Raw genomic sequence first — 24952 nt, 5'->3', positions numbered from 1 at the left:
AAAAAAAGTTAAAAAAACCCCTCTACCAGATTACTTGGTACTGAAGGTGTGTGTGGATTTCTGTCCCTAAAAAAGCCCATAAATGGGTGATATGCCAAGATTGAAGTACCGCGACAGCTGGGTGGTGGGAATGGGGATGCTTGACATGGATATTTGGAGACCAAGGTCATGGCAAGTCATTGAAATGAATGTGTCCATGACATATACTGAACCCAGACATCTACACTGCACCTCCAAAACTGGGCAGGTGGCACCTTTTTGGGTGCAAGTGTGATGCAGGAGGGAATGGAGGTGGCAGAGGGTGGTGGAGAAACCCCGGTGAAACACGGCACTGCCCAAAATGCTCAACTCTCAACAAGGAACTGAAACAATATTTGCAAGTCAAACTCTTTTCCCCTCTTTGCACGCAGAGGGAAATGGGGCTAAGGCAGGTCAAGGGGACAAAAGATGGGTCAGGGGGGTTTATAGTGGGCTAAAGCATAGGAGTTCTTCAGTGGGGCTGGAAGGTAGTCAAGGCTTTGTTAAATCCTGGTTGCTTTGCAATGTTCCTTGAGCTGGATTCTCCACAGACCACCCGGGACTGCAAGCCAGGGAGCAGTGTTGGCTCCTCTTCCTCTGCCCCACTGATGTATTTAATCTGAGCTCTAGATAGGATTGCAACAGGATGAAATCCAAGCCACATCACTACCAAAAACTGATGCGAAAGGGCTAACCAGGGTCTCTGGAATCCTGGATCTTAACACATTAACCTGGATGCATTGATGAAGCTGCAGCCTTTCCAAAGAGGTGTCCTGCTTTCTGAGTCCCTTAACCAGCCCTGGCTCCCTCACAATATGGGGACAGGAAAAATAACCTGTTTTACACACAGGCACAGGTATTCCAAGCCGTTAGTCTTTTATTTTATTAGAGATGGGACCAGTACATCCTGGTCTGGCTTTAAACCATCACCACCTTGCTTGGTTCCCACCTGGTCCTCAAGAGGACGAGCACCCAGCTTTCCAAATGCCAAAAGAGCAGATACTTCATTGAGACGTCTCCTCCAGGGGCTGCTAAATGTGGCCTGGGCATTGCATCTGCGAAGCTATGGGAAGTCTCCATGAGATCCCATCTCTGTCAAAGCTCAGTATCACCCACCAACCACAAATGAGCCTGTGTGGGGCAGCAGGACCCCAAACCGCATAAGAGCGGAAAAGGTGAAATCACCATTGAGCACCAAGACTGGTTTCTGTATTGTTGGGTGGTCTGAAAGTTATGGGATTAATATGATGCATACACAGTACTTTGCATTCATCTTCTCTATTTTTGCCAGGTTTTTGTGGTGACTTGCAAGAGAAGTCAATGTCAGAAGGAATGTAATGAAATATTCATTCCTTCTGTTAAGGAAATTCAGAGAAAGGCAGGAAGAAGGAACCAAATGTGAGATCAAGACAGTAAGATGTGTCCTGCTCATTTCATTTGCATTTCTGTAACCCAGAGCAGGGAGAGGAGAAGTCTGTCCCGTCATCATCATACTGAATACAGCAGCACAAGCAAAGAGCAAAAGCAGGACAAGGGCACTGATGGGAGAGACAAAAATCTCCTTCTTGATCCACAAGAAGAGAAGTGCAGGTTTATTTGAATTTTAGCAAAGGGAGAACATTACAGTGAGAAATATGTCTTGATTTTCTCCTGTACAGCCCAAAGCAGCAGGGCTTCGGTGGTGGAAACAATGTTCACCTTCATCCGCTTGCCCCGGACAGTGCGGTTGCTGAGTGGCACTGCCTGGATGAGTTAATGCTCCAGCGCTCCCCATCAAAAATGTTCTACAGGAGTGCAAAGCACTAATAAAATTGTTCCCCAGATGGGATTTTCAGACTCCTTTTTCCTTGTCTTTCATCTAATTTGATTAACTTAGCTCATTTCCTGTTCTCCCTGTGATCTCGCTTATGAGATGTGCAATCACAGGTTTTATTGCAGCCTGATTAGGATCAGTAAATGACAGGAGGGAGCTTTGCAAGCACGACCTCAGCCCGACTCAGCTGCTTCCGTGTCCTCTGAGTTCCCCAAGCTACGTCTCTGTACCCCGCTGTTGGGAGAAGAGGTGGCCTGATGTGGCCCGAGATGGGCCGAGGTGGCCCAAGGTAGCAGGAGCAGGCTGGGGGCTACTGGGCTGCCCAAGGAGCGTGGGAGCATCTCAGGGCTGCAACTCACAGGTTATGGGCAGCCCAGGACCTGCTGTGCTTGGGCATCATGGATAACGCAGCAACGTGCTAGACGGACTCCAAATTTTCTGCTCTTGCTCTGCTTTTTGGGGGTACCAGCTCTGCACTGCTCTGTGTGGAGCATCACCTGATGTGCAGAGAACGGGAATTGGGCGCTTGTGCTCCCAGCCTTGTTATCTGCTCTGACCTTACTGTTTAAACAACTTGAAGCCTTCAAAAAATAAATACGCTGGAAAGAGTTTGGCTTTATTCAGCTCACCGCCTGGCAGTGCTCCTAAAACATCCAGGAGTTCTCCAGAGTTATTTAGCTTAATATTTGACACTTCTATCACTCCTTTCATCCTGAAGTGCTTCTCAAACCCACGACCACCACTGGAGTCAAACTTCTCATCAGACAGCAGGATCTTTCCCTAAGGACCAAATCCCACATCATCCTGCAACCCCCGTGCACCCTCCATCTCCCTAAAATCAATGAGAGCTCAGCACATTACACATCCATGAGGATATAGCTGGGACAATGCGACTGCAAACAGGTTGGGAGCACAGAAAAGTGATCCTGCTTTTAGAAAAAGTGGTGCCTTTGGAAAAAACATGCCAAAACTATACAGAACATTGCATTTGGCTCTGTAATACTCTGCTGGAGCACAGGCTGGCAGGGTGTTGTTGTCAATAATACCCAACTCAGGACAACAACCTTCCTAGAACTGAGTCCTGCACAATTCTACGTTTGGAGCAACTTTGTGTCCAGATAGAGTGATGCTTTCTGGGCTTTAGTGGTGAAAGAGCTCCGAAGACATCAGTCTGTCCCAGGACAAGGATGCAGGGACAGGGTGAGGGCAACACAACACCTCGCTTGACACCTCCTGAGGACAAATTGACCTTGGGCTTGTTTGGTTTTTCCTGTCTGTCTGCCCTTGGCCAGACCCAAGCATTTAAACTTCTCTTTCTACCCCAGTGTAGGTGAGATGAAGAAGCTCACCCCATTTTTGCAGAGTTTAGATCTCCCTGTAACACTGTTTATTGAGAAGCAGATAAAGTCTTGGATAAAAAAAACACCCCATACTTAAACCCGACACTCAACAAACACCAGTATGAAAAACCTCCAGCGCAGCATCGGGTCACAGCAGCCGCACAAAGAGGGTTCAGTGCAAAAGGCCCTGTTCTGATGTTGCACTTGGACTCGGTCCTTCCAGCTCAGCGAGATTTTAATCTGTTGTTTTCCTTAAAATCACCACAAAGAGGCAATTGGCCCCAAAATCCTTGTTCTTCTCGATGCTGGGCTGCAGGAAGGTATTTGCTGAGTGTCTGAGAGGTGGTAGAAGATGCTTTTGGGTCCAGCAAGAGCCAGTTTGTGCTAGTGATGAAGGGATATTTTTAGTTTGGAGAAGAGGAGGCTGAGGGGGGACCTCATTGCTCACTACAACTACCTGAAAGGAGGGTGTAGAGAGGTGGGTGTTGGCCTCTTCTCCCAAGGGAATCATGACAGGACCAGAGGAAATGGTGTAAAGTTGCGGCAGGGGAGGTTTAGATTAGATATTAGGAAGAATTACTTTACTGAGAGAGTGGTCAGGCACTGGAACAGCCTGCCCAGGGAGGTGGTGGAGTCACCATCCCTGGAGGTATTTAAGAAACATGTAGACATGGCACTTCAGGGCATGCTCTAGTGCCCGAGATTGTTGGTTTGTGTCTGTTTGTGGGTGGGTGTGGGGTGTGGGGTTTTTTGGGGTTTTTTTTTTTTTTGGTTGGACTCGATGATCTCAAAGGTCCCTTCCAACCATGAGGTTTCTGTTATTCTGTGATATGTTTCCAGGCAGGCTCTGCAGAAGCATCCTTGCAATTTAAGGCAGGATTGGTAGGAAAAATGAACTAAATCTTAAAAAAAATGAGGCCGGGGCTCTCTGCGGGAACTCTCCCCCCTTCTCCGGACACCCAAGTATTGCCCAGCCCTGGAAGTTGTCAGGCGCATGGAAATGGGGTCTGGCTGTTGTTAAGCAGGACGGGGACCGGCAGGTTTTATTGGCAAAATGCAAACAGGATTGTAACCGAGACTTGAGCGTGTGTGGCTGGGGCAGCAGGACACGCTATGGGGAGATGTTCTTTGGGGAAAGAGCACATTAACCCCTCCATCACTGAGCTGGTGGGGTTAATGCAACCCCAAATCTGCCCCTGCTTCATCTGGCTTTTGCTGGTTGGGCACTGGAAGAGGGAGCAGGGTCCAAGCAAGGTAGTTGGAACTGGAAAGTTCGTTAGAGAAGGATGGCATCTCCCTGCTAATGAGGCTGGCGATGGGGAATGTGCAGCGTGTTGGGGAGCTTCCTGCACAGCCCGGGCTGAAGTTAAAGGGAAGGCAATTATATGATTACTGGCTAATAAAGGACAATAGAAATGGATAAGCCGTGCTTGGAAAAACCAAATGAGGCCAACCAAGGAGTTTCTAGGGAGACCAAACTGTTGTGATCTCAGCTGAAACAATGACTGAGGAGGAGAAAGGGAGGATGCAGACCCCTGCCAAGTCAAGCTGGGGATGATGATGTCTCTTCTGACTCTGGATCCCCAACTTTGAACCATCTCAGAACCATCACACACATCCTCCTGTACCCCAAACTCAGTTAAAGGAAGACAACAACTTCCTACAGTCTGCTTGAAAAAGGGTGAAGACAAATTACATTTGCTACCCCTGTACCCCACCAGTGATTCCTTCTTCCCCCTCCCCCCGCCCCCAGCATGGTGCTTTTTCCAGCTGCTGTGACTTCAATCACGTCTCCTAGTTCCTGGGCAGAGCTACACAATGATGTTTAATGTGTCTGACTGGGCAGGAGGTTATTAATTTGTCTGGGGGCACAGGGGTATTGGTGGTGTTTCAAGTGATGGTGCTGCTTTCATCCAGGACTCTGGAAGCAAATCAGCAGGCACCCAGAAGACGGGGCATCTATTTATTTCATTTTTTTAATAAATATCTTTAATCCTTAAGCCTTGGCTGGCCTCACAGCCTAAGCAGACCTCCTGCATGAATAGATGCTCTGTTGGGGAAAAGTCGGAGAGCCGGCTGGGCTGCGAATCCCACCCGAACCATGGTAGCACCCACTTGCCTGCATCCCTTGGTGCGGGTGAGGATGCTGTGCGTGGCCAAGGGGAAAGGGCAGGGAATCATGTTCTTGGTGTGGCAAGAAATACTGGCATGGCTGAAGGCCTGAGCAGATTATCCATAACACAGCACTCAGCTGTGTTATTTCTGCCGTCGGGAGATAAAAGGTTGTAAATATGTCCAAATTGGGTGACCCAGAGATATATTTCCTCAAGACAGGTGAAACGCTCACCAGTGGCAATTGAACCAAAAAGCAACGGTGTTTGGAAACATCCTGCTCATTGGGGATGTCCCATCCCCATTCCCAAGCTCGGTGCTGCTGAGCTGCCACGGTTTCTCCCCCTCCGGCATGGCGAGTGGGTCCAGCACACAGACAGGAGGGGGTCGCGCCGGGCTGATAACAGCCCCGGAAACCCATCAGAGACACCCAACCCCAGCCCTCTGCCTCTCGTCAAAATTACCTGCCAAAGGAGGCTCCGCTCCAGCCCTGCACCTTGTCAGCTTTTATGGTAATAGGAAACAGCTGCTTGTGGGGGATGGCGAAGCAGAAGTGAAAGGGGCTGGTGGGAAGGGGGGGGGGAAGAACCATTCATAATTTTTGCTCCTTGCCCAAGGCTCCGGCGTGAGGCAGGGATGGGGAGGAGGCACCCAGAAAGCCTGGCAGTGGGATGCTGAGGATGCTCAGACCCCCCGGAGCCAGCCCTGGGGACCTTCCCACCTGCTCTGCGGTCATGGCTGCAGCCAGCACATGTGCTGGGGTTGATTTTTCCAGCTCGGTGGGGTTTCCGATTCTCCCCAGGGGGTCTTGGCTCTGATGCTGGTTCCTGACAGCATCCCTTTGCCCCTGCTCGGGGGAAAGTTTTGCACAGAGCAGGTCCCATCTAGCACCAGGGCTGCTGTGCTTCCCAGCCCAGCCTCAAGGTCATGCCCGGGAGATAAGCTCAACTTTTCACCCAAAATAACCATTCCACACCCCAAACTGCCTGCAGGGCTCAAATCACTGCTCCGCACAGCTCACAGATCTCCAAGGAGGCCTGGTCCCATGGGCATGGTTGTCCTCTGGATGAGACAGCATCATCCCTCCCTGCGTTCCAGCACCCCAAGCCCTGCAGCATCCCAAATTTTTGTCTTTCCTTTCGGGATTTGCACCTTCCTTAGCGTTAGGAATAGGAGCGGGGTGAGGATTTACACGTGTGCCCAGGATGGGTTTCTGGGAAGAGCAACATCGTCAAGGAACCAGCTCTGTAATTGGGTTAGCTACGCTCATTTTCAGGAACAGGTTGCTGCTAATGAGTTTTAATTAAAACCATCTTCACGGTGTCAGCAAGTTGAAATCAAGGGCAGCTATTAATATCGACAGTAATTCTCCCTGCTGGATCAGCAGGCAGGCAGCGGGTAGGACCAGCCGTCTGCTGGCATTTCAGTTTTGGGGAAAATAAAGCAAAATTTGCCAACGCAAACAGCTCAAACCCCTCTCGGACCCCGCACGCAAAGCCCGCGGTCGGCTTAACCTCCTCCAGCAATGTAGATACTTTCTCACTTTCCCATCTCCCGAGCTTTCTCCAGGCTAATTTTAGTAACCAGAAGGTTTCTCCAGAGCTTAATCCCACTCATGGTGGGGGGAAGGAAGAGTTTTCCTGCTGTGGAGTCACTCTCTCCCTTTTCTTTTTTTCTTTTTTTTCTTTTTTTTTTCCATGAAAATGCAGGTTTTGGGCCCTCTGAACCTCTGGAAGAGATTTTCCCCTTCTCTTTCCCAGCCCTGGCTCTGCCCTGAGATTTCACAGCTCATTGCAGCCATGCTTTGAGTACATCTTGAGTGTTTTAAAGACAGTTCCTTTATGCTCTCTCCAGCTTTTAATGCTTGTGGGAGACGGGGCTGTGGTGGTTTCAGATGTACCGATGTTGCACTGTGAAACAGGATCCGTGCTGGGGACCATTTTTCTCATTGGAGGAGGATGATGGGTGCTGCTGAGCATCACTGGGTGCAGGAGAGGCTCAAGCCGATGGGAGTGCAGCTGCCTGCATTTGCAGAGCTGCATAAATTCACTTTAACAGAGGCCAAGTGTATTTCGTGCACAGAAAAAAGGGCCTCTGTCTCCATCCTTGCAGTTCTAACAGTTGGGTCAGGCTCATGGCTTGCTCAGGTAAGGGATTTAATTCTCTCAGAGAAAAAAAATCCAGTTCAATCTATAAGTGGAAAATGAATATTGAATTCCAGAGGCTGGCTGGGTCCATACCATTTCCCTGCTCAGACCCCGATACAAGAAGAGCTGAAACATTGTCCTTCTCAATACAGAAACGCAACGTTTTCCATTTTTTCCCACAAAACCAGGTCTCCAACCCAAACCTGCAGCTGCTGTTGGCTTTTTGTCTCCCTCTTGTGACTGGCCTGGAAAGGGTTTCCATCTGGCTCCCTGCGAGGAGCTGGGACGCTGCTTTCAGTACATCAGGTCTCAGTTCCACACTGAAGATGGGCTGAATGCGAAGGGACTGTCATGACATGAGGCAAGAATGAAAGGCAGCTCAAAGATCTGCCTTCTCAGTGCAGGACTGTCCCTAAGGAATTGCAAAGGCACAAACTCTGCATGGGCACTTGCATCACATCCTCCACGACGCCCAAGGACCAGCACCTGAGGAGAAAAGCTGAATTTTTATACAATCTGAAATCTGTCTTGCTTACCTGGAATAAAAAGACCCTACTTTGCTATTAAATAAATGGAAAAACCTGCTGGAGTGTTTTTTTTTAAGGCTGAATGGCTCCAGAGCAGGAATAGGGGGTGGGTTTTGTCCACACACGGTGTCTTTAGGACCCCAAACTGGAGCGAAAGCTTGGCTTTTCCCAGCCCTGGTCAGATGAAGAGGCAATTGGAAGCAGATGTTGGAGGCAGCAGCTTGTTGCACGGGGGTGGACGGGGCACGGGGAGGGGTGCTAGCGGCTGAGACTGAGCCCCCACTGGCAACCCAGAGCTCCCGTCGCTTGAGGGGGGGCCTGAACTCGCAGCCCCCCGGCAGCGCGCTCGGCAGACGGACTCCTAACCCAAACCAGATGGGAAAGGATGGCTTTTTTTTTTTTTTTCCAGGGAGAGAATGAGGACCTGGTGAGATAAAGTGATTAAAATAGATCATCTGCAGTAAGACAACCGAGGTGCCCCGGGAATAAGGGGATAAAATTTGGGATAAAGCTTCCAGCGATGGGGATTTTGCTGTATCTCCCTTGCAGAGATGTTCTTGCAGGGATGGCTAAAAGCATGCATGTGTGTAAAATGTCTGGAGAGTAGGGTTTTTTTCCATCCTAGGAAGCAGAGTTAATCCATTTTCCTTTCCAAGATCCAGCTTCTGGTAGGTTTGACAGTCCCCAGCTCTGCCTTCCCATTTTCTCCCCATCCCTCACCCAGATCCTGCAGTGGGAGTGAGGTGTGAATGCAGCATCCTCCTCCCTGCCCACTGCTTGGATTTCTCACGGGAAAAAATACAAGGAGAAGTCCTGGTTCCCTCAGTCCTGGGGAAAATTTGGGTTTGTTTTTTTTTTTGGCTGGGATGGGAGATGATACCCCTATGAACTCCATGTATCTGTTTGGACATGTTGGGAAGGATTTTGGGGTTGGCAGGATGCGGTGTCGACATGTAGAACACTGGCTGTCTCTTACAGAAAAAGCCCCTCAAAAAGCATGATGAAATTTCCTCTTTTTACCCTTTAGTTCAGGAAAAGCAGAGGAAATAGGACGGGTATGTCATTGCGATGGCTGATCTCCATCTCCACCACAGATTTCACGGGCATCTGTGGGAAAAACTGCTATTTTTGCAGCACCGCATGGTGCAGGGGATGGCAGCTCGATGTGCTGGCTCCGGACGAAACTGAAGTGCTATGAAAATCCAGTCTTTACTCAGTGGGTTTTTTTGCTGACATCCTCCCTGCAGACTGCCCTATACAAAAAAAAAAAAAGAAACAACCCAAAAAAGCCCTTTTCTTTTGCCTTCATGAGGCTGGGACTCTGCATGCACAAATTCCTCCCACTCCCTTTCCAAACCAGCCTTGGAAAAAAAATAAAATCATTGAATTAGCCAAGTTAATCAGGTGAGTTTCTGACGCACCTCATTTATCTTTCTTTCGAGCCTGAGCCTGGGAGACCCAAAAATGGGATTAAGTGCAGCGATAAACAAAAGATCCCAGACGGCCAAAAGATTTGTGGATTTTCCCCTGATCTGAACTCTGGGCTGAATGGTCCAACATTTGTTTTTTATTTTTGAATAATAGGAAATGACGGAATTGGGTTTTTTTCTGCCACAGTTTAGTGACCGATTAAAATAGCCTGATGGAGATGGGAGGAAGGTCTGGCAAGGTGATGGCCAGCGGGATCCATTAATTGACCTTGTTTTGGGACCTAAACGAAGGATCTTCTCCACCCTGTTTGTGCAGAAGCGTTGCAGATCCTATCTCCCCTTGCTCAGATGTTTCCCTGCCTGCATCTCCCTGTCTGGAAGGGGAACAAGAGCTCAGTTTTGGGTTATGTGGAGTGCAAGGATTGGGATGAGAACATTCATGAAGCTTTCACAGCCTGCCTGCAGACACCCTTGGCCACCTCCATCCATCACCTTGGATCCAGCCCCTGTAGGCAATCCATCACTTGCGGGAGCCCTCTCTGCCCACAGCATCCTCCTGATGCCTTGCAGACACACAGCTAAATCCCCCTTCCTCCCCACCAAGCCCCTGGCCAGCCCTTGGATACAGCAGAAATCACATTTTCTGTTTAAAAAAAAAATCCTTTCCTTGCAAACATTCCCACCACCCATCACTATTTTATGTTCAGCGGGGGATTTTGGGTGCTACGGAGCTACTGCTTACACTGAGCATAAGCAGCAAAGCAAAGATGGTCTGTGTCTGGAGGATGTCACAGCAAATAGAAATGCATCCCTAGACCTTTTTGGCAGTGTTCTAGTTTGGGGATAAGTGGAAGTCCTTTGCTAGGATTATAAGAAATAGAGACATAGAGGGTTTCAAAGTCCTTGAGTTAAGTGAAAATTTTCTAGCAGCTTTCTCCTTTCACATTTGGCTTTTCTTCCCTGAATGAAATATGTTCCTTCATCTGGAATTTCCTGAGAGGAGCACAGAAACCCATAGTCACGGTTTGAAAAATTATAATTGATCTCTTCAGTTCTGTATCTTTAAGGAAACCTTTTTCACTGGAAGATTTTAAAGGTTTCATTTAAAAAAAAAAAAATCCTACATGGACAGCAATGAGCATCTTTCAGTGTAAACTCTTTTAAGAGCTGCAGTCTTACTTCTAAGGCTCCTAAATCAGCATCATTCGCAAATACTGAATCTAAGGAATACATCTTCATAAGAAAATGGGTAGTTTTCCTTTAATTTAATAGAGAAACCACACTGGAAGGACAGAATTCAGTGCTGGATGGAGGAAACTGCCTTTTTTTTTTTGCTGTTTAAAATGGCCTAAAACTGGCCTGCAAGGGTTTGGGTGGACTGTGCAGGTGCTGAAGTGGGCACGCACTGATCTGGACATAAAACTCCAGACACACATCCACCACAATAAAACTCAGCCACCGCACAATTTTAAGCAGTTATCCAAGTGCAAACTGTATTTCTGCAGAAATCAGTAAGAATTTGTTTACGGGCTGGTGGAGGGGGAGAGACAGGGAAATCAAAAGAGATGTTTTCCAAAGAATAAGTGTTTCACACCGGCTTACATGAGCATTGAAATTTAACCACTCAGGTCAGCTGGAAATAGCTCCCAAAGACCCTATGAGCCAGGAGGTTTGGGTTCTTCCTTTTCCCTAAGACCTTTCATCTTTTAGGGTTTGGGTTTCATGTTTCCAGCATCCCAAAGATGTCCCAAAGCGTCCCAAAGGAGTGAAGCTGGGCTGGAGGCAGGAGGAAGAGGAAGAGGAGGAGGAGGTGGCCTTCTGACCCCAACCCAAAAGGAAAGGAGACATCTCTGCCCTTATAACCACTAGATGGTGCCAAGAGAAAGAGTGTGGGAGAAACATGGTTGAAGGAAGGAGGTGGGGGGCATCCAGGCCACCAAAAATTCCTTGGGGATGGGGGATGTTGAGCATCATTGCCAAATGTGAGTCTTGATAAACTGACTGCAAACTGCTGAGCCAAGCTTCGCATGGAGAAATGGACAGTTAGCGGCTGAAGACCTCCCAGATGTTGTCCATAGGGAGTTGGTAGGCTTCACCCCAGCTGTGGAGCACTTAGGACATGTCCAACGGCTGTGCTGGGTGATGCAGGTATAGTAGGAAAGTCCTTGGTTGGTTTATACTGGGTTTGCAGGCTGATTTCACGGCACACGTTTTTGCTTGCACCAGGGGTGTACCTCTGTCCCCATCTGATGTCCCTGGTTTCCTCAACTAACGGAGATGTGACGCGTGGAAAGAGGGAGGTATCTCTACCATCACATTGGAAACTTGTAACTATGGTGAGAAGGGTCCTGACCCACTTATCTATGGAGATGCCCATGGAAATGAAGTGCTCCCTGCACTGTAGGGGATTTTCTCCTGCTAGCTGGGCACCTACAACTGCCCTCCCCACAGACATCTGTGAGCTGTAAACTTGCTATTTCCACCAACACATAATTTGGAAACCTAAAAGACTCAGGTGGATCATATAATGTCATCAGCAGATCTTTTGTTTGCAAATCCCTCTGCTTTTGAAGCCAATCTGTTGTATCATCTCCTCTATTCCTCCCTTGCAGCCAGAGGTCCTTTTCCACAGCCGTCCCTGCTCTTCTTCTTGCAGCTCTTGCTCTCTTCCCAGTTCTATTTTACCAATGATTTACTGGTAGAAAGCCCCGCAGCTATTCTGAAATCAACTCCTGGCTTTCCTCAGGTCGTTGCTTCATCACTGTGTCATATCTTGATATCGATCTTGTCCACATTCATAATCGAAGCCTAACCTCTGCAGAAACCCAATGCATCTTCAGCTCCAGGGGAACATTTCAGAGAAACCTGATAAAGTATGACCACGTCGCTCAGGCCACACATTACCTAAATTCAGCTGAACCAAGAGCCAGAGACGTAACTGCAGGTTTGCCATGCTTAGATTGCTCATAACAGTACCCTTGTAGGCTCCTGCTACAGGAGAAAGCATGGATGGAAATACTGCTGGGGCGGGGGAGATTTAGGTGCATTGGGTGGGCCTGCAGATATTACAACCTCCTTGCAAATTCAGGGTATAAAAGGCCTGGAAGGATTTGGGGAGCATCTCTCAGTTGCGTTTCAAGATCAAAAGCCAACCTCATTTGGCTTCATTTCAATGAAAGCTGAAAGCTTGAAAAAAACTATAAAAGCCAAGTGAAGTTTCTCTGTATCTGTCAGCCTGCTGAATTTGCCTGTCCATGCCAGGTTGCCTGAGCGGGTTTTGTGTCTCTATATTTCTATATTTCTCCTAAAAGCCCCAGTTCCCAGAATCCCATCACTACAGCTGAACCTAAGCTTTCTTTTCTTTTCAATTGAGGTAGTTTCTGATCCTGACTCTACCTCGAAAACATGACCTCGGGGCACCTCAGAGGCTCAGAAAATTCTTGTCTGGTCCCAGAGGATGTATAAAAAGAGCTCATGAACCTTGAGGTCCTCTCCACGCTGGGGAGGGGAGAAGGGTGGGCTCGTGATGCCGTTTCCATCTGCCTTTCAGTATTCATTTGCCACGAGAGGAGCTTCATCACAGCCAGCCAGGTTGAATGGGCCAAACTCATTGCATATGCAAATGCTTCAATTTTAAACTGGAGTAGGAAAAGAGCCAAAAAGTGCAGAAAAAGGTAGAAATGTTGGGTTTCCCATGGCTTTCCCATGGTTCCCATATCTCCTGTGTAATAATGAAGATCAAGGAATAACGCCATGGCACACATAGAGATGAAGGGATGGGATCCTCATCACCACGCATGATGCTTTCCTGGGGAAACTGAGGCACAGAAGGATTTTAACTGTACTGGAAATGTGCAGCACAGCTGGTAGCTGGATGTAAACATGCTGAGTGCCCTTTTCCCATGTGTTTTCATCCTAAAAGGCAAGAAAAAAATCCCCCGCAGCATTGGCATTTCTCAGGACTTGCCTGCAGTCAGTCAATAGAGCTGGAAAACCAGTACGTGGCATGGGGATGTGTCTCCAGGCCCCCTTTCACCCTTCTTGTTCTCTTCTCAAAGTCCTGGGATTTGCTTTCTTCATCCTGTATCATCCAGGCTGGAAAATGGATGTGAAAGCAGCGCTGGGCTGGATTCTCTATCCACAGCATTCCCAAAAGTGGTAGTTTCTTTTCATTTTTTTTCCTCCCTTATCCTGCAATCAGTAAGGGGGGTGAGCAACATGTTTCCAGAGAAGAAACCACTTGAACTTGTCCACCAAGCCAAGCTCTTTTTTGTTCCTCACGTTCTGCTGCAGCTCAGCATGGAGCAGCTGTCCACCATGGCTCAGCTGTGCTGTGCTGCCACATTCCAGTGTCCAGGAGCTTTTCCTCTTTTAAAAGCAAATAAAAAAAAGGAGCAGATCAAGCTTGGAGCCAAAACCCAGGGAGAAAACCCCTTCTCTTAATAAGCTGCGTGCCAAGCATCTCCCTCTCGCCCCTTCGCCCGCACGTCTCCATCCTGGGGAGCCAGCTGCGGCGTGTAGGAGAAAACGACCCTGTCATGGCTGTCTGCGCTGTGTTATTGTTAGTGTTACGTTACAAATCCCCTTTCCATGCGGAGGTCCCGGGGGGGTCATAAACGGGGGGGGAAGGTCAGGACCCTGCCAATAAACAGGCCCCCCAGCCCCACCGCGGCCTCCCTGCAGCGGCTGGAGAGATGCAGACGGGATTTACTTGCTTGTTTGCAGACTTGGTCCTCCAAGATCCTGGAGATGATCAGCATCCATTCCCAGCCAGGCAAGACACATAAATCCCCTTGGAAATCCAGCACAGCAGCGGTGTGAGGAAGCCGGCGCTGCTTACAACCACTTGCAGCTCGATTTTGTGGATACGAGGCTTTTACAAATAGGTATAAGCAGGAATTGATGTTTTTCCCCCCTAATTAATTTATGTGTTTGGCTGATGTTGCCTAGTGGCAACCTCCAACCAAGAATTACTTTCCAGTGCAGATTCGGCCTCGACGATCTCAATTTGGACTCGATGATCTCAAAGGTCCCTTCCAACCATGAAGATTCTGTGATTCCCTGCACAGCTCGGTGGCTGTTCATAGGCATGTAAGGGTGCAAAAACACCTTTTAAAAAAATCAAGTGTGGATGGAGACTCGAGGTTGATACTCTGGGTCCGTTCCTTGCACACAGCATTGAATGGCTTTGCAAAGGCTTTTCAGCATCTCCTGGTGCAAAGATGATTTTGAGAGCATCCTGGTGGGAGACACAGCATTTGGGATCCTGAGCAGCAGCAGGGAAAGGGCAAACGCGAGATCCCACAGGAGATGGATCCCATCAGAACACATTAGAAAGGTGCACAGCAGCCCACTGGGCAAATATCAGAAGCATCTTACCCTCTTCTCACTGTCCTCCCCTGGACCATGCCACTGAGGATGTTTCTTATTAATTGAGGATATTTCTTATTAAGTGAGGATGTTTCTTATCCTATTAATGTGTGGATTTATTTTGCTGCACAGGCTGGAGAAGCAAAAATCACCCAAGTGAGGCCCAAAACTCAAGCTCTTCTGCTTGCATCCTCTTCTCCCACAGTCTTCTCCAACACCTTCTGCCCTCCCATGGGCACATCTAAAGCCCTGGGTAGATATTTGCAGACCAGGGGGACGATAAAGAAAAAAAAGGGACTTATCCACCATGAGGACAGAAATAAAACTCCGCAATAAATCACAGATATTATGAAGACCATATAGTTCAAAGCAGTGAGGTTTCCAGATGATTTAGGAGCTTGAACCTCACTCAGATGGGGTTGAGTGAACCTGTGCTCCACAAGCAACAAACGTCTCATAAAAAAATCCCTCCCGCGGGGCCTGTGGGAGGGTTGCAGGGGTGGAAGCAGTAGTTCATTGCCCAAGTCCGAGCAACTTTCGGTGATGCCTCTGAAAGCCCAACGCCCAAGGAGCAGTTTGCTGCCCACACACTGAAAGAAGGTCCTCCTGCACCTGACTCACGCACCCAGGCTCAGCTGCTGTGAAACCACCTTGCAGGTAGTTTGCTACTAAGAAAAAACAAAGAAAAAAAAAAAAAAGAGAAGAAAAGATTATAAAAGAGGGAAAAAAAGAGAGAAAAAGAAGGGCTGAGCTGGAAGAAGCTGCTCAGGTCAAGCTGGTGATGGAGCATCTGGGACCACTCTTAGGTCCAGCATAAGAGCAAAGTTTTAATAGCCAAAATCTGTTTAAAAGCAGAGTTTCTACTACTGCAAACTGAAACTTTTCAGAAGGGTGCAGCTCATGCTTGGCCCATTAATCTGCATCTGGAGGAGTCAATAAGGGACCCACATTTCTTATCGTATTGGGCCATATCGCAAGGGATCCTCAGCAGTAGAGGAGGCTTTTGGGTGCTCTCCATGCAACGAGACACGTCGGTTGTTTTAAACATCTCTTTTAGGTTGCATCTCTCTGAAAAGCAAAGTGTGTAGATGCAGCAAAGAGATTTCTACGAGTCCTCTCATGCTGAGATCCTGAGTGTTACCATGTACACCCAAAAAAACCCGAGGCAAACAGTGTGGTGACTCAGAGGTATGTGTGATATCGGTTTCGGGTAGATGTGAAAAGAGTTCCCCGTCTCATTTCTGCTTGCGGGTCGGGTTGGTAACAGCTCCTTTTTTAAAGGCAGGTTTGTTTTTTTAATTTTTTTTCATGTTTTGTTTTATTTTGCAGATGGTTGCTCAGAAGCTGAGCAAAGTGCTGGAATCAAGATAAAGGGCTGAACAGCAACAGAGGACTCTGTGATAGCAGAACAAAATAAATAGGTGTAGAGAGCAAAGAACCACAAGAGTCAATACTGGGGTGGTGGTTGGGTTGGTGCTCTGGCTCTTGAGCAGTTCCATGGTGGAGAAACCTGGGGGACGATTCAGCTGGAGCAGAAAATGGCTTTATGAGCTTCAAGTCTTTCCTCCAGATTACATTTGTAAATAGAGGTGGAGCATCTTTCCTGTAAGAACTTGCAGATCAATGCAAATCTACTGAAAGGGGTCGAGGTAGGAGAGAAAAATGCAAGAGCTCCTGGCCCAGAGGCTGCCATAAGCTTTATTTTGGGAGATTTTAATCCTTTTGCAGATCAAAGCCTTTAATTGCATCATTTTTCACTGGAGGATGACAAAGTCACGGTGTGCTTTGCAAGGGTGAAAAAACCCCCTGCTTGTAGAAACAAGGAAACTGAGGCAGGGTATGGGGACGTGACTTGGATGGGATAAATCATAGCCAGCTACAATATTTCACATTTTCCAGATTTTGGTGGAGTAAATCAGGAGCTGGTAATAAACCAGTAAGAAAATATTCTCATGTCCAGGGCAACTTTGACTGAGTCAGGGGAGGAAACGGTGCTGAAAAGGTCAAGTTCATCCCCAAAAATGCAAACTATTGTCTATTTTGACAGTCTCCCTTTTTTTCTGAAGGCAGCTGATGTTTTCCCATGTAGGTTGTATTTTGCCCATTAAGAAGAGGAGCCTCCTTCCCTGTTCAAGTATCTCAATAAAGGTTTAATAAATAAATAATGAAGAATATGTTCAATTAAGAAGATATATAGGCATCCTTGCTGAGTCCTTCTCTGTCCCTCAGTCAAATGGAGAGGTCTGTGCAGGAGCATCAGCAACTTCAGATGAAAATAAACTCTCCCCTTCCTCTCCATTCACTTTTCCTCCCAAAACAGGCTTTTCTTTGGAAACCAGAAACCTCCAGGATCAGAGATATTCAAACTTTCCATCTTTCTTTTTATGGGAAAATTGGAAAGAAAGCTTCCAACCCCAGTGACAATTTGCATCTAGTAAAATCCTGATTTTCCACGGATACATTCATTTTTTTCTGATCAGCCCTGAGGCCTTCCCCTCCATGAGAAAATATTTTAAAGGTCTCAGAAGAAAGGAGCAATTTGGGCTCAATTCAACCCAAATATCAATAAAAAAGCAAAGAGCCTCCACCTTCTTCAGCTTGTTTTGCCAAGTGGTGAAGGGCTGGAGCATCCTGGGGACCAAGGACTTCGTCTTCATCCCCTCTTTGCCCATCTTCACATTGAAAAGCAGTTTATTAATGAAGCCTGGTGTAATTATAACCCCTCCTCATGCTACTGTAATCTTCAACAGTCTCTAAATGAATGGATTTATTGCATTTGATTCCCATTTTCCTTCCAGCCCCATCCCCCCCCGGCCCAAATTTCCTCTTCCCCGCCTCATAAAAGGATTTTCTCCTCGAGAAGTGCAGTTACTATTTTACTGATGGGGTCAGGACCTTTCTTTTTTTTTCTTTTTTTTTTTTTAAATCCATTTTATTGCCCCCCGGGGAGTGAGGCTTTCCATCTGGGGAGATATGTAATGCAATCCAAAAATAACAATGTGGCCAGAGAGCAGGAGAAATGGAGATGGACAGTAAAGCCCTGCATCAAAACATCCATCCTGTGATGCAGGACCAGCACTGCACACGTTTGTGAGGAAGATTTATATATATATATATATATATTTGTATATTTATCCCCAAGGCACTGATCCTGAGCGTTGCATACTTAAAGAAACCCTTGGTTATTAAAAAATGAAATGGATGAGGATGGGAGCATCTTAAACTAGCTTTGGCTCCATAGAGATCTTGGCAACATCTGTATCTGAATTATTCCCCCAAAAAAGCTGTGCTTCAGGGTTGATGCTGGGCCAGCAGCACAACCCCATGGATTCACCCTAGTGAAAGGGAACCCGAGCTGGGCAGCATTTTCCTTGTAAAAAAGGGGGGAAAAAGAATAGTGTCTTGTTTGCTTTTATTTCACCCTGTGGCCAATACTGCAGAGCCTGAGCCATGTCCAGATGTGCAGGCAGATACTGATAATTCACCTGATAATGATAACCCCAGTGAAATGCTGCTCTATTCCAGCACAAGGTGGATTATATGCACTTAAAATAGCACTTTTCTTATTTTTTTTCAACTTTCATTAAACTTCCTGTGCTTCTTGCTGTGTCTCAGAGCCCAGCAGGTACCTGTGCAGGCATGAGGTCCACCAAACCCTGCTGTGGAGGAGCTGCAGGTTACCAGGTCCACTCATCTCTGGAGCTCTGCCTCAGGCAGTAATGAAGCAAAACCACCTTTTCCTCCCAAAGAAGTGGGTGTGTTGGCAAATCCACTTTCCCCCTCCAGCTCATGCTTTTCAGCATCCCATCTCCCTTATCTTCTCTTTCCATTTTGCTCACCTATGGCTTGGTGTCGCCGTCCCCCTCCCCACCCACCTGCCTTCTCCTCCAGAAAAGAGAAAAAGCTATAAAAAGAAGAGTGCCCTTTGGCATCGCCGTGTTCTTCGCCTCTCACCATCTCTCCCTCACGCTGAGCATCATCACTCATCTGGTCTGCACAGCCCCACCACCTCTGCATTCATCCATACTAATCATTAGTATTAATGTTCTTATCACCCATAACGTAATTAAGGAGAGGAGGGTGTCCCTCCATCCTCACACATTGAGGTCTTGCTGTGTTATTTTAAGCGTGGGCTTCTCAAAATGGCATCCGGCATCCAAGCTTTGTGAACGCCATCAGGATGTGGGCATGAAGCCCCAGGGACCATTGGAGAGGTGCTTTTGGGCTTGCAAACCAGTAAAAAGGGCAGGTTGGGGCTCAGGGTGGGCAGCTGAAGGATGTTGAATTTGGGGTCCCTTATGCAGAGCACTCCACCAATGTGCACACACGAAATTGCACCAGAAAACTACATTTTGAAGCCAAATTCACACAAATCTGTCAACTCTGTAGCTTAGATATCTCCCCAAAATAACCCAAGAACGACCTTGACTTTGGAAATCTTGCCCAGCCTGGGGTACCGCCTCCCCCAGCCCCGTCCCGGTCCCCTGCACCTCTGCTCCACCCTCCCTGTGGCCTGATCTTATCTGTGCCCCAGCCTCAGCAGGCGTTAGGTGATGCCTCCAGCCCTTTGCAACCCCTACATGGGGGGAAAACAGTGGCTTTTGGCATCGAGAAAACACCCACAGAAGCTGCCAGACTACCGAGGACCGACCCAACTCGTGTCACGCACCACCCAGCCCCTTCGCATCAGAAGGGATGGGAGAGACATTTTTAGGCTGACAATTCAATATGACATGGGAGATTTTTCTGAAAGCCACTCTGAGCACAGGCTATGAGTCTCCACGTGAGTTATTTCCCCTGGATACACACCAAAATACCCCCTCCATCCTTTTTTTCAGGTTCCTGCCCAAGCCTGTCTGCCCCTGGAGATGGATTCTTGGGTAGCAGACAGCAGAAATCCACCCCAAAACTTTTCACAGCCCAGACTAAAAAAACTGCCTCTGTCTATGCCCACTACCACCCCTAGAAACAGCTGTTTCTGGCCAAAAAAAAATCACACCCCTAAACCAACAAAGCTACAGCATAAATATCAGTGTGGGGGGCTACTTAATGTATGAGCAGAAGACAAAGCTTCATGTCTCTTATGGAAAACTGGGATAGGATATGAAGGACAGGGTGGCTTTGGGGATTATTTTATTATCTATGGTTTATTTAATAAACAAACGCCAAATATACAAGGAGGATGCTTTTCAAATGGGATGCTTTTCCCATTCTCCCCTTTGTTAAAGAGTTGCAGCTTCCAGCCAGGAAATCTAATTCAAATAATTTTTTTCCCATTGCAACCAAAATAAACATTTATTTATTTTAGAAACACAGCGTAGAGAGGGACACGTAAGCTCTTCATAAATCCACCGTCCCTGTCAGGTCCCAAAGACCCCTGAAAAGTCATTTTCTTTGGAAATGGAGAGCGGGGAAAAGTAAAGGTTAATAAAAAAGACTGGTCCCCACATAGGCCTGTTTCTCCTCCCGCTGCATCACTCCTCCTTTAGTTTTCAAAAGGTTTTTTTTTTTCAGTTTTGAAATGAGTGTTCACCCACTGTTCGTTGATTCAAAAGGTGCAGAGAGAAAGGTCTCAACCGGTCGAATGCACAGCTCTTTCCACAGGTGTGATTTAAGAAAATTAAATAAAAAACCCACAAACCCCAAGGACTGAGGCTTTTTCTCTTCATTTAAGGAAAAATAATAGGAAAAATATTAAAATTGCTTCTTTTTGGGGTGGTTTTTTTGGAAGCAGAGCTGACCCTCAGCACAGCCAACACCACTAGAGGGCCCAAAAAGTGTTTCAAGTGATGCTGGTGCCTTAAAAATGGCAGGGCTGCTTGAGCATCCCCCAACCCCTCCAGAAAAAATCATAGTTTAAAAAAACCAAAGACCTGAAATTATATAGGTACTGGCGGTAATTTAGAAGGATTTTGCCATAGAGACTCCTCCAAGTCTCCCACAACAGCGTATCTCAGACCCCGTTACAGTTGCCACTATGTTTATAGGTATTTATAATCTGTATTTTTGGTATATTTGTACCTGTTGAAAGTTCTTTTGTATCAATACAATTTGCCTGGTTGTAATTCCCCTTCTCAGGGGTGGAATTCAGCCCCACACTGACCCTCCTTCCACAGCTATTGCCCATGGGCTGTGGGACCCCATCGGCTCCAGGCAGCTGCGACTGAAAATTGATAATTATTTCTCCTGGGGTTTTGAAATTGCTTTTCCACATTCCACAATGAAGTGAAAAAGGGAACTGCTTTTCCTGGCATTCTTCCGTTGCGATATTTGGTTTTCAACTTATAAAATATAAAGGTTTAGACCCCACAGGAGCCAACCCGGGGGTATTTCGGGTGTTCCTGTCATGAGGACTCGAATGGATGCCTCCAAGGCAGGGATGTCAGGACATGTTATCCCCAGCCATTCCCAGCTGTCATCACTAATTGATATCTGCACCTCCAGCATCCCGAATTAACCCTGTGGTTTTAGCTAATTCCCAGGGAGGGGGGGCAGAGACATTAAGAGCAAGCAGCATCTCCTTGGGGACACCATTAAGGGGGAGAAATGGGAAATGCAATATTTAATAGGGGATGGGATGAGGGGAGAGATGGTCGAGATGGTCTTGCAGGAGACCTCAAGGTGCACGGTCCAGAGACCCAAGCAATCACCCCAGCCCAGCTTCTGACCTAAATTAGGGGATTTCCGGGGCTAAATTAATTGAGATCTCTGTGATTCTCAAGCACTTTCACATGCAGTGGTTAAAAAGCCCTTTCAGGCAGGAGTACAAGCCCCAGGGGGACATTGTGATGCCCAGTGAGCCTCTCTGAAGGGCCGGAATGGAAAATCAATGTCTATGAAGATATTGGCAGAGCAGAGCAGCTTCCTCAGCATCCCTGCGCCAGGGGACCATGCCGCGTCTGGGGCGCAGGAAGGGGCTGGGCTCCCCTCCAACGCCGACACGATGCTCTCGCCAGCGGTCACGAGCGGCCAAGATGTTTCCTGCAATTCTTGCCGGCCCTGACCCAGCTTTCGTTATCGAGTGAGGTCCTGATGCTCAGCACCCACAGCAGCCGGCTATCGCTGACCTTCCCTGCTGAAGTTGAGCCAGGCTGCAGCATCCCCCTTTATGCCGGTTTATCTGTCCATGGCTCTTGCTTCCTTTGACGTCTTTAGATTAGGATGGAGCAGAGGTGGCTTTGTGGGGTGGATTATACAGCTGGGGAGCATCGCAGACTCCTGTGTCCTCGAGAATTGCGGGAATGTGCATGGATAACCCCATGAGATGCTGGAACAGGGTGGGAAAGCCTGCCCTGCCTCCAGCCAGTGCTGGAAGAGCAACCTAAGATGCTCACATTGTCCAAGAGCAGCTCCCTTGTTACTAGATGCCTCTATTTAAAATGGCATTTATGTAAGGTCCTGGCTAGATTTAGGGTGTTCTTGCAAAGTCCTACAAGCCTTGGTGTGGAGCAGGAGGTGTCACTCCTCCTCTCAAGGCTGTTGGGATGCTCAGTGAAACAATGGTGGTGTCTTAGATCATAGAATCATAGAACGGTTTAGGTTGGAAGGGACCTTGAAGACCATCCAATTCCAGCCCCCCTGCCCTGGGCAGGGACACCTGCCACTTGACCAGGTTGCTCAAGACCCCTCCAACCTGGCCTTGAACCCTTCCAGGGATGGAGCAGCCACAGCTTCTCTGGGCAACCTGGGCCGGTGTCTCACCACCCTCAGAGTGAAAAATTTCTTCCTGAGATCTCATCTAAATCATCCTGTCCAACATCAGCCGGGTGCTGTGTCCCTTGCCATGGCAAGCCAGCATGCATGGAGGTACCTGCACCCCATTTTGGGACATGGAAAACCCAGAGCCAGCAATGGGGAGCTCCAACCGCCAAACCAAAAACCCTCAGAGACCATCCCACATCAAACTACCCAACCCTACAAAAAAAAGCCAGCACAGCTCTGTTGATGGGGGGGTCACAGTGCATCTTGGGGAACACTCCCCACCCTACAGTGGCCAATTGCAATCCCAAGCTCACAGGAGCTGAGCTGCATCGCTGCGTTACCATCCAGCATGGCGGCCTTGGCCCCGCGGCGTGAACAGCTCGTCCTCACCAGCCTTTTCCATCCTCCCGCTCCCTATTGTTTGCTGGAGCCTGGCCCTGACCCCAGGTATTTATAACCCCCCTTTCCGGCAAGGCATTGTGTGCCGGCAGCCCCGGCGCGCACCCCACGTCCTGGATGAGCCAGGGCTCGACTCCTCGCTTCCTCGTTTTCCTGTTTACGAGGCTCAGGAGGAGCCGGTCGCAGCCACTCCTCAGAGACCTCCATAAAATCCTATTTATCCTTCCAGTGGAGAAAGGGACGGTGGCTTGGGATGGGTTCAGCGAATCCATAAAGCCCCTGAAATTTGAGAAAAAATGGGTTGAGCAGGGATGCGCTGTAAGACATCCTATTGCTATTGCAAACAGGTCATGCATGCCATCAACTTGGAAACCCTGATAAGTTTGGCCCGAGACTGATCACCCATTGCAGAGGAAAAATGGGTGCTGTCCATGGGAGAGCAGCTCCCGCGAGGTTTGTCCGTCTGTGGGATCAAACCCTCTCTGCATTCATTGTTTCCTCCAGGACAGGTGTATTTTGCCCCAGGCAATGAGATCTGGGCTATCTCAAGTCCTTTAACCTCCTTGAAATGTTGTGTAGCACCAAAACAACATCCAGGCTCAGATTTGGGCCCCAAATGGGCTTTTTCTTCTCTCCTTCTTCAGTGATTCATGACCGTGGCCATGCCTTGATGCAGACAAGTCTTGTACATATGCTGTAGTAGGAAAGGGGAAAAAATACCTACACTCTGCCCTGGTATCGTGTGTGAAACAGTTTATTACAGCAAAAAGAGACCTTTTGCCCGAATACCTTTTATTGTTGGGGGAGGTAAATTAATAACGCTGGCAAAGGACCTTCGCGAGGGCGCGGGTGTTGCTGAGAGCTCACAGGCATTTCCCCCCGGCCAGTCACCTCTGCGACAGAGCTGGGCCAAAACAGGATGGGGTTTGGGCTTCTCTCTGCTGAAGGGATTCATTTCAGGCTGAAAAAAAAATTAATGAGAAAAGGTGTGTCCAGAAAATGTGAGCGCCCGACCCCAATTTCAGCTGCTTTTCCTTGGGTGGGTGGATGAGCGTGAGGGTCCCCCAGCCATCACCATGGTGCTGTGGGACGCACATCCCTGCAAAAAGCCAAGGCATAGGGAAAAGGCATTTTACTCATGCCAGAAAGAAGATAAAATTGCAAACAGGAGGAAAACCAGCCCTTGGGTTTACTCCGAATAACTTATGATCAGCAGATCGAGCATAAGGGTGGCCTGTCCCCACCATCATCCTCTCTGCGCTGCACAGAGGGATTTTATCCCCATTTTTTCCACGTTTTTTTGCCTAAAGGGAGACATTGCTAATGCCATAGTTTGCAAAGGTTACCCACAGGGCCAGACTTCATTCCACATCCAACATCCTTGCTAGTACTGTCCCCTCCCGCCGCCTCAAATCCGCCTGGTGCAGTCCCAGCAGCGGGAATTAAACAAAGCCAAACAAGAACCCTCCCAGCGTTAATCTAACCCTTGCAAAAGCTGGGTGGAGCGAGGGCTGCAGGAAACCCCCATTCAAAGCCATTCATTAGTCAAAACGCTGTATAAATAATTATCTTTGCTGCCGGTTCCCCAGCCTTCAACCTCTGGGTCCAGGTGGGGACGTCAATCTCCGCGTCTACTCATCGCTGGAGGAACACGAGTCGTTTTTTCCCCCTCCGACGTGCAAACAGCGGCATGCGAACAATAGCCTTGCGTCACCCCCGGTCCCACTGCCGTGGCTCATGAAGCTCCAATATTTGTGTTTTTTTTCTCGGTCCTGATGGAGAATTACCCCCCAAAATCCCACCTGGAGCCCTGGTTGGGCTGTCAGATGTGCAGAGCCCATGGCTGTCACTTAACACTTATTCTTTATCTGGCTATGACAGGCGAAACAAATATATTTCCAGATGTTTCCTACCCCAGAGCCCAGCCCAAGATTTTCAGATTTTTCAGCTTTGGGCTACCCACTCAGCCAGGCTGGGGTGGGGGGAGCAGCCAGCTGCAAACATTGATTTTCTCACCAAAAAGATAAAAAAAACCAAACCAAAACCCAAGAATTCCATAGAGCACCTATTAATCAATATTTAATATCAAAATAAA

Source organism: Numenius arquata, chromosome 22 (genome assembly GCF_964106895.1).
Source record: "Numenius arquata chromosome 22, bNumArq3.hap1.1, whole genome shotgun sequence".
Lineage (NCBI taxonomy): Eukaryota > Metazoa > Chordata > Aves > Charadriiformes > Scolopacidae > Numenius > Numenius arquata.
Note: the sequence above shows the minus strand (reverse complement) of the source record.